The sequence below is a fragment of the Rhinatrema bivittatum genome, chromosome 2, assembly GCF_901001135.1.
Source record: "Rhinatrema bivittatum chromosome 2, aRhiBiv1.1, whole genome shotgun sequence".
Lineage (NCBI taxonomy): Eukaryota > Metazoa > Chordata > Amphibia > Gymnophiona > Rhinatrematidae > Rhinatrema > Rhinatrema bivittatum.
In genome coordinates this window covers 447227819-447238792 of record NC_042616.1, presented here as the reverse complement: position 1 = coordinate 447238792, position 10974 = coordinate 447227819, and the positions used below count along the sequence as shown (strand labels likewise).

The 10974-nt window shown below is 42.3% G+C and overlaps 1 long non-coding RNA gene across 2 annotated transcripts in view; it reads right to left on the bottom strand.

Annotated features, from left to right (window-relative positions):
- Positions 1-1066: 1066 nt before the first annotated feature.
- LOC115084920 overlaps positions 1067-10974 on the bottom strand; it is a 64997-nt gene continuing 55089 nt past the window's right edge. For both annotated transcript variants that reach the window (XR_003854669.1, XR_003854668.1), the window contains 2 exons: positions 3826-3904; positions 1067-2261 (listed from right to left, as the gene is read on the bottom strand). This is a non-coding gene — a long non-coding RNA (uncharacterized LOC115084920). The remainder of the gene's footprint in view (positions 2262-3825; positions 3905-10974) is intronic.

Here is a 10974-nt window from a genome sequence, read left to right as displayed (position 1 = left end):
CAGAACACAAACCCTCACTAAATACAGAATAAAGCCACATAAAGTATAAATAGAAATGTTCAGACAACAACTGAACTGTAAAATGCATCACGCCAGACTCTATACAGTGCAACAATGGAAAAACAAAAATTTCACCATTCCTCATGAAACAATCAATAAAATCAAGATATATAAACCATTAATCATAATAGTAAAATCATACTAATAAAATCATTTCAAAACAGTTGATGAATAGAATATCCAATAATTAAAGACTCATGCAAATTTTGAAAGCTTTACCAAACACCAATACAATATTTCAAACAGTAGACACATCTCATACTACCCAATAATTAAAATGGTAATCAATCAAGAAAAATGAACTTAAAAAGCTACCTTTACTTACTTTCTCCAGCAGTTCTCCTACTCCCTTCCCTTGCAGGCCACACCAGAAGCCGCAGTAGCTGCTGAAGCTGTCCTCATGTTCCTCTTCCTTATGGACCACAACTAGTCTCTTCTGTCTCTCTCACACACACACACACCAGTCACACCCTCAGGACCAGTTTCTGTCTCTCGCACACCAATCATCTCCCCAACCAGTCTTTCTCTCATACACACACACACCAGTCATCTCCCTGATCAGTCTCTCTTACACATACACATGTCACCTCTCTGGCCAATCTCTCTCAATCATACAATGCTCTCGCTCTCTCTTACTTACACACAGGCTTTCCATCACACACATGCTCTCTCTATTTCACTTACACACAAGCTCTCAATGACACACATGTTCTATCTCACAAACAGGCTCAATCACACACATGCCCTCTCTTACAGCCACAAGCCAGCCAAAAACATGCTCCATCTCTCTCTCGCACACACACTTTGACACACACAAGCACTCTCCCTGACTCACATATACACCACACATATAGAAGCACCCTCCCTATCTCACATATATGAAGCACCTTCCCTGTCTCTCACACAGAAGCACCATTCCATTCTCACATACACACCGCATACACACACACACAGACGCACCATTCCTTTCTCACATACACACCACATACACACACACACACACACACACACACACACACACAGAAGCACCATTCCAATCTCAAATACATATATATACAGAGGCCCCCAGCTGAACAGCTCATCTCCAGCAGCGGCTAGCAGCGCCGATCTTCTTTTCTTCGGTCCCACCAGCCTGCTCTCCGGCAGCGGCTGGCAGCACCCATCTTCTTTTCTTCAGCCCCGCCGGCCTGGTCTTGGGCGGTGGCTGGCTGCACTGATCTTTTCTTCAGCCCCGCCGGCCTTCTCTCTGGTTGCGGCTGGCTGCGCCAATCTTCTTTTCTTCGGCCTCTACGGCGTGGCTGGCTGCGCCGGTCTTCATTTCTCCAGCAGCGGCTGGCTGTGCCGATCTTCTTTTCTTTGGCCCGACGCCCTCAAATGTGAGCAGGAGCAGAGGAGGCCACATGATCAGCTAGTCCGGCCCACTGGGGGAAGCCCGATTTCCCGATAGGCCAGTCTGCCCCTGGTGGATACTCTCAATGGCCTTCTATTTCAAACGGCCACTAAAACACCATGGCGCGAACCAAAAGAATGAAACTTATGATATGTTGCATTCGTGGGAAGTTCACCATGCATTTTGCAGACCCACGAATGCAACGAATAGGGACCTATTAGTTGCGGACTGCGCATTCGTTCAACACGAATGCACATCCCTACAATATACACAAAACTCAGTCTGCAGTTGTGATTCCAGGACTTAGAAATCACTCAGCTAAGGGGAGAGTGAGGATGCATGGAGCTGAGATTTATAGGGGGAGGGAGCAAAGAGAGTGCTGGGGTCAGGGAGAATACTGGGTCATCTCAGGAGGAAGGACAGGTGATGGTGATGGGTGGGAGAAAAAGAAAGTGTGGATTAGTTGGGTGGGGGGAGGGACGGTAGAAGAGAGAAAGCTGATACATATTATTCTATTCCTTCCACCCTCTGCTAATTAACAGCAATCTCAAGGTAACCACAACTCACAAGTTCCCAGGTGTGGGCCCAGCTCGGAGACTGGGCTTTGGCTTAGTTCAGGTCCAGGCCCGGAGCCCAGGCCTCTCATCTCTGATGATGGCGTCCTCTTCTTTCTTCTTAAACTGACACTCTTCACTGTGAATCACAGATCCTGCCCTGAACGCTGCTGCTGCTTCCCTGTTTTGAATGAGGAAGGACAGATGGCGTGAAGCCCTGCTATTTTGTTTTGGTTGTTGTCTGTGTCTTGTGAATACTGAAGTGCAGAAATAGGGGTAAAAGGTTGAAAGGGTAAATAACTGTCCTTTATTTACCTGTTCTACCCCATTCATGATTTTATAAACTTCTATTATGCCCCCTCTCAGTCATCTCTTTTCCAAGCCAAAGAGCTCTGGCTTGCGTAGCCTCTCATCATATGAGGGATGTTCCATCCATTTTATCATTTTTATCACCCTCCTCTGCACCTTTTCTAGTTCCACTATGCCTTTCTTGAGATGGGGCAAGCAGAACTGTAGTTAGGAGGTAATTTTCAAAGGAATTATATCTGTAAACGTAACATACTATCATAGCAATTGCCAAAAGCCCGTTTACGTGTTTAAACTGCACTGAAGAGTGTAAAACCCAGTGACAATTCAATGGCATATATTGTAGCAATTTTCAAGAGCCCACTTATGCGCGTAAAGAGCATTTATACGTATAAACCTAGTTTTAAATGTGTAAATTCTTTTGAAAATTACCCCCATAATACTCAAAGTGCAGTTGCACCATGGCTTGATACAGAGGGAATATGATATATTCTATTTTATTCTCCATTTCTTTTCGGATCATTCCTAACATTCTATTTTCCTTTTTGACTGTCGCCATGCACCGAGACAAGGATTTTAATGATTTGCCTACAAGGACTCCAAAGTCCTTTTTCTGGCCAGCGACTCCCAGTACAGAACCCAGCATTGTGTATCTGAAGTTGGGATTAATTTTCCTTATGTGCATCATTTTGCACGTTCCACGTTAAATTTCCTCTGCATTCAGCTGCCCAGTCTTTAAGTCTCACAAGCTCCTTCTGCGGTTCATCATAATCCACTGCTATTTTAACAAAGGATCTGATATGAAGGGTCATACAGAACTTTCCCAAGAGAACATCACATAGTATAAGCTACTATTAAGCACCAGTGTGAGCAGTGGAGAATCAGAAGTTATATAAAATCATGCTGTGGAAATCATAAAGCAGATAGATATCCTAGAATCTACTCTAGTACAATGACAGCATTTTTAACCGGAGGTGTGAACCCAAAGCTAAGAGAGGGCAGTGCACAGACAAGACAAGTCTAGTGGGTTCTAAAAACAGCAAGAGACAGGCATCTTGTGCTTGCATTGGCCACTTTCCCCTTAGATTGAGCTCTCAGGTGCTACCATCCAGCAGGGCTTGGACTGGAAAACAGGAAACATAAGGCACAGATAAGGCGATGTAGACCCTAAACCTGGAGACATGAAGGCACCCACAGATGCAGGGCAGGACCACTTGATCTGGTACAGCTGTCATGGGGAGATGGAGACATCACGTATTAACTTTCTGATATTAACCTTCCTGCTCCACTTTTAGTATCCCACCTGTTTAAATTTTGAATTGCCATCCAGGCAGTCACTAGAACTTTTACTGATAGTAGTTCTCAGTTCTGAATTCACTCATTCCAGTTCTCGCATTAATGCATCCTTCTAGCATATATTCCATATTCATTCTCCTGTTATATGCTTCCCCTCTACTATTTTGTTCAATTGTTCTTTATGAAAAAAAGTTTCATGTAAAACCGTCGCCAACTTACTGTTTAAATGTTCTATGTAAAGCCGTGGGCGTTTTTCTGTTTCATGTAAACTGGAGTGATCTGTATTTCATACAGGAACCTCGGTATATAAAAAAATTAAAAATAAATAAATAAAATATAAAATTACGTTGGATTTATACATTAAAGTATGTTCATGTTGATGGGTGAAATTTAGACATGGAATGGGAAGCTCTGCAATGTTTAAATCAGATTTTCCTTTTGATAAGGGATATAACATTCATTGTCACTGTTTGTATCTGTCTTCAAATAGGGTAATCTCTGATGCTATTATCTATATAAGGCTGTTATAACAAGATTTTTCCCTTCCTGTTGGATAAAAGCTGAAATCTGCCTAGTGATTGGCTCATTTGAATCATATATCTTGATTCATAGATTTGAGTCATTCATGCGTAGCACTTTGAATCTCTTTTTAATTGGTTGGTCATGTGATTTGCAATGGACACTATTTAAATTGTGTTTTTTCCAGAGAAGGAATGATGTAGAGAATTTGAAGAAGTTGGGAGGAATATATATAAATTCAAGCAGCATGAGCAGCTGCATTGGGCATTAAAAGATATGGATTGTGGAGTTCCAAGCTGCACCAGTTATAGCTAAATAATGAGAATATTCCTTTTTAATTGCAGAAAATATTATTCAAAAATCAGTATTTATGTATATGATATGCTATCAAATGCAATAACTGTGTCTAATATATGGGCAATGATTATACATGTTAGCAGTACATAAAACATAAAAAGAGCAAGTTGATTCTAAATGTATGTTAACCCACATGATGCCCATTAATAACAAATATTTTGTTACATTTTAGTTTTCTATTGACCAGCCTACAGGAAAATTTGTTTTTCATTGAGGTAGGTTCATTGAGTTTCTGACATTTGAGATTGATTACCATTTTGGAAACCCAGATAAAATATATTCCACAAGTTAAAAAAGGCTAAAAGAAGAGCAAACATCTGCATACTATAAAGCAAGTATCAACAACAGCCATTAAATATTTCTCTTTCTCTCCCAAAATATCTTGCATAAATACAGTACATTATTACATGCACTTATAAATCCTCAACATTCAGCAGTATGGTTTCTTCTGCTTTGTGCAGTGTATATATTTAAGACTTGCCAGTGCAGGGATACTGTAGGTTGCCAAAGAGGGAAGTTCTTTTATTATTAGTTTCTTTCAGGAATGGAGATTTAAAGCTTTCCTTACTATAAATCTTAATATACTGTAGTTTTCTATCTACAATAAAATAAGTTGCCATATACTGTCAAACATGTTATAATAATTGGCAGACAGACTCACTATCCTTCCTGAACTGGGTAAAGACACTGAATCCTGTTATACTTAATAAGATAAGAAAACTTTTACAGAGAGTTGTTTTCCTCTAAAATTAAAGTTTTGAAAGTAAAAAAGAACCATGTATTAAAATGCAAAAGTAACCTAATGTTTTTGGGAGTCCAAATAATAATCAGGCCCAAATTTTTAAAGAAATTTTTTTTTTTATAGAAATAAATTACTTCTGTCATCCTAGGAGTTGATTCATGCTTAATTTGGACCTAGAAATATTTCTGGCAATAATGCATTCACCAGCTGGGGTGAATAAATTTAATTGTATCCTGTGTTTGAAAACAGCTGCTGAGAGGCTCCACACACATCTCAGCAACCCTGTATAAAATCCATTTTTATATTTTAGCCTTTTTCCCATTATTCAGTACATAATACATCATCAGCTTCATTACAATATTCATAGGCTTCGCTATCCATTTTCAGACCTTCAAAGTTGCACTGCTGATGTCTGCAACATCTGGAATTATGCAGAAGTACAGGGACAGCGAGGCCCCCACCAGGCTGGCCTGGACAATAGCATCAGGAAAGGAAGAACTGAAGTGAGGAGGCAAGAACAATTCCACAGTTAGTAGAAATTTATGAGGAATTTGCTGCAGCAACGGAATTGCAGGAAAGGGCTATCTATATAGGGGGCGTTTCAACCGTATCAACAACCTCTTTTAAACTGATTTAAAATGTTGTTGATGTGGATGCATGTCACATTCTTAAAATGCAGCAAGTGTCACTGCTCATTGAACAATAGATGTAGGAAACTATTAACTTGTAATGCCAGCTTTCCTCTGGCTTTTTCTGCCATGAGGTACATTGGGACCCAAGCAACATTCAATGAAGGGTTTTCTTCCCCACACCCAGTAAGATGAAATCTAGTTTCTATTTAAAAATAAATATATTTGTATAAACTTTTGGATGCTCACACATTGTTGGTATGCCCAATGTGTGATGGTGCTGCATTTGGCTGACCGCAGGACGGACCCGTGACCAGCCACTCTTACCTCCAGTCCAAAACCGCAGGTGGGATCCTCTGGCGTTGGGGCAGGCCTCTTGGGCAAAAGCCCTGCAGGCCGCCATGCCTAAACAGGCCCGATGTGCCGGCCAGAAGAACGCCACCGTCAGCTGCTTCGGGCATCCCTAGGTGCATATGCCCAGAACTAGATGCCTTTTAAAGGGCCCTCAGCGGTAAATCCCCCACAGTGCCCTTGGATGATGTTCAGAGCAGCTTCCTATTTAAGGCTTCCTCTGACGCCTCTCAGACACCTCGGCAATAGGTCAACTCCTTTGGAGCAGCTGTTTGCCTCTATGTGTTCCTGATCCTGGTTCCTGCTTCGTGTCTTCCTGATTGTGTTTCTGAGTTCCATGCCTTCTTCCTGGTTCCTGCGTGGCTGTTTGGTTGAGTTCCTACTTCTTCATGGTCAGTCTTCATTCCCGTTTGTCTTCATTATCTTCTCCTTGCTTGTGTGGCTCCTCGTCCTCCTGCTCCTTGTCTCGTTGGATGGACCTTTGGCTTTGCTTCGGACTGGACCCTTACGCTGCTAGCCTTTTGCCTGCACCTGACCACAGCCTGAGTTTCGATGCTGAGTGAACTCTGCCTGCCCTGACCACAGCCTGAAGTGGACCTTGTTTGCCTGCTGCCTGCCCTGACCCCTGCTCGATGTTGACTCTGTTCTTCTTCTCTGTGCTGGCCTGCACCTCTCGTCTCGACAGTTCTTCAGACTCACAAAGGCCCGTGCCTAAGTCCAGCTGGCCCTGGCATCGGAGGACTCAACCTAAGAGGAATTAGGGCTGGTAGTGTTGAAGCTCCGGTGGGGCCTCTGCTTCAGCCAGCACTGCTTGCCGAAGGAGGGGACCTGCAGAGCTCCTCCCTGCAGGTTGCACCAACCCCCCCTCGGTTCAAGGGTCCACTGTCACAAAAGATTGCTGAGGCCATGGACCCTGCAGATGCGTCGGGCCTCCAGGCCATTCCCAGCCTAGCACAGAAGATTCTACAGCAGTAGCAGTTCCTTGATATCATGGCGACATTGATGGAGTGCGTTAGCACCTGCCTAGATACTGCTGTCGCTTCGCCAGCTACATCTTCACCACTACTCCCCCTGCGGCACCTGCACTGCCCACATTGCAACTATTGGCTCCACTCCAGTACACTGGAGATCTGAAGCAGTGCTGGGATTTCCTGAACCAGTGTTTCATGCACTTCTCACTCCAGCTGGCACTGTTTCTTACCGAGGCTGTGAAGACTATCCTTGTGCTCTCCCTGCTGAATGGGAAGGCTTTGCCCTGGGCATCTCCCTTGTGGGAATGAGCAGATCCCTTTGTACAAGATTTGAAACAGTTCATCTGGGCCTTCAAGCTGGTTTTCGATGAGCCAGGCCGTTTGGCCACAGTAGGTTCAGACCTCCTCCACTTATGACAGAGTAGTCGGCCCTTAATGGACATCCCGATTGAATTCCAAACCATGTTTATGGAGCTGAACTGGGGAGAGGACAGCCTCTGCAGCATGTTCATGGAGGGGTTGTCTTCATGGATTAAAGACGAGCTAGCCGCTCACGAGCTCCCTGAGTCCATGGATGGCCTGATAGATCTGGCCAGGAGGATCGATCATAAGAACATAAGAAGATAAGAACATGCCATACTGGGTCAGACCAAGGGTCCATCAAGCCCAGCATCCTGTTTCCAACAGTGGCCAATCCAGGCCATAAGAAGCTGGCAAGTACCCAAAAACTAAGTCTATTCCATGCTACTGTTGTTAATAATAGCAGTGGCTATTTTCTAAGTCAACTTAACTAATAGCAGGTAATGGACTTCTCCTCCAAGAACTTATCCAATCCTTTTTTAAATACAGCTATACTAACTGCACTAACCACATCCTCTGACAACAAATTCCAGAGTTTAATTGTGCGTTGAGTAAAAAAGAACTTTCTCCAATTAGTTTTAAATGTGCCACATGCTAACTTCATGGAGTGCCCCCTAATCTTTCTATTATCCAAAAGAATAAATAACCGATTCACATCTACCCATTCTAGACCTCTCATGATTTTAAACACCTCTATCATATCCCACCTCAGCCATCTCTTCTCCAAGCTGAAAAGTCCTAACCTCTTTAGTCTTTCCTCATAGGGGAACTGTTCCATTCCCCTTATCATTTTGGTAGCCCTTCTCTGTACCTTCTCCATTGCAATTATATCTTTTTTGAGATGTGGCGACCAGAATTATACATAGTATTCAAGGTGCAGTCTCACCATGGAGCGATACAGAGGCATTATGACATTTTCCGTTTTATTCACCATTCCCTTTCTAATAATTCCCAACATTCTGTTTGCTTTTTTGACTGCCGCAGCACACTGAACCGACGATTTCAATGTGTTATCCACTATGACGCCTAGATCTCTTTCTTGGGTTGTAGCACCTAATATGGAACCTAACATTGTGTAACTATAGCATGGGTTATTTTTCACTATATGCATCACCTTGCACTTATCCACATTGAATTTCATCTGCCATTTTGATGCCCAATTTTCCAGTCTTACAAGGTCTTACTGCAATTTATCACAATCTGCTTATGATTTCACTACTCTGAACAATTTTGTATCATCTGCAAATTTGATTATCTCACTCGTCGCATTTCTTTCCAGATCATTTATAAATATATTGAAAAGTAAGGGTCCCAATACAGATCCCTGAGGCACTCCACTGCCCACTCCCTTCCACTGAGAAAATTGTCCATTTAATCCTACTCTCTGTTTCCTGTCTTTTCGCCAGTTTGCAATCCACGAAATGACATCACCACCTATCCCATGACTTTTTACTTTTCCTAGAAGCCTCTCATGAGGAACTTTGTCAAACGCCTTCTGAAAATCCAAGTATACTACATCTACCGGTTCACCTTTATCCACATGTTTATTAACTCCTTCAAAAACATGAAGCAGATTTGTGAAGCAAGGCTTGCCTTGGGTAAAGCCATGATTACTTTGTTCCATTAAACCATGTCTTTCTATATGTTCTGTGATTTTGATGTTTAAAACACTTTCCACTATTTTTCCTGGCACTGAAGTCAGGCTAACCAGTCTGTAGTTTCCCGGATCGCCCCTGGAGCCCTTTTTAAATATTGGGGTTACATTAGCTATCCTCCAGTCTTCAGGTACAATGGATGATTTTAATGATAGGTTACAAATTTTTACTAATAGGTCTGAAATTTCATTTTTTAGTTCCTTCAGAACTCTGGGGTGTATACCATCCGGTCCAGGTGCTTTACTACTCTTCAGTTTGTCAATCAGACCTATCACATCTTCTAGGTTCACCGTGATTTGGTTCAGTCTATCTGAATCATTACTCATGAAAACCTTCTCCAGTACAGGTACCTCCCCAACATCCTCTTCAGTAAACACCGAAGCAAAGAAATCATTTAATCTTTCCACGATGGCCTTATCTTCTCTAAGTGCCCCTTTAACCCCTTGATCATCTAACAGTCCAACTGACTCCCTCACAGGCTTTCTGCTTCGGATATATTTTAAAAAGTTTTTACTGTGAGTTTTTGCCTCTACGGCCAACTTCTTTTCAAATTCTCTCTTAGCCTGTCTTACATTTAACTTGCCAACGTTTATGCATTATCCTATTTTCTTTTGTTGGATCCTTCTTCCAATTTTTGAATGAAGATCTTTTGGCTAAAATAGCTTCTTTCACCTCCCCTTTTAACCATGCTGGTAATCGTTTTGCCTTCTTTCCACCTTTCTTAATATGTGGAATACATCTGGACTGTGCTTCTAGAATGGTATTTTTTAACAGTGACCACGCCTCTTGCACACTTTTTACTTTTGTAGCTGCTCCTTTCAGTTTTTTTCTAACAATTTTTCTCATTTTATCAAAGTTTCCCTTTTGAAAGTTTAGCACGAGAGCCATGGATTTGCATACTGTTCCTCGTCCAGTCATTAATTCAAATTTGATCATATTATGATCACTATTGCCAAGCGGCCCCACCACCGTTACCTCTCTCACCAAATCCTGTGCTCCACTGAGAATTAGATCTAAAATTGCTCCCTCTCTCATTGGTTCCTGAACCAATTGCTCCATAAGGCTATCATTTATTCCATCCAGGAACATTATCTCTCTAGCGTGTCCCGATGATACATTTACCCAGTCAATATTGGGGTAATTGAAGTCTAACAGTACATAAGAGCAAAATACTGCACTCCAAGCAATATCGCAGAAAACACAAGTGCAGGCACACAGTTCAATCCTGACAGAGCACTCACAACCGGTGTATATATTAAATTCTTTTAATCCTTCAATATGGCAACTCCTCTGACTCATACAGGCAACAGACTTAATGGCGTCCCCCGACACGGTACCCGTGTTTCGCCGCGGGCTGCATCGGGAGGGCTCGCCAATAGGGGTTCATAAGAAAGCTGTGAAAGATAAATATACATCAGGACAACAAAACAGGACTTATAACCGAACATAAAGTGCAAAGTTATACAACATCATAACATACCTGACAGCATAGGAACTTAAAAGTGACAGGGAGCGCACTACCCTTTCCCACTGACAGGTATTTAAAGCTGATTAAGGCGCCAAAACAGGAAGACAAACCACGTGGCGTGCTTGTTTGTGGCGGAATTTGAGGATCTTTTTGTGTACCCTGGTGAATGGTTTCAACACATAGCAGTGTGGTTCCGCTACATCGATGATATCTTTTTACTTTGGCAGGGTACAGAGATTCAATTCTATATGTTCATTGATTGGCTCAACTCATGTAATTCTAATTTACAGTTCAATTTTTGTTTACATCGTTCCCA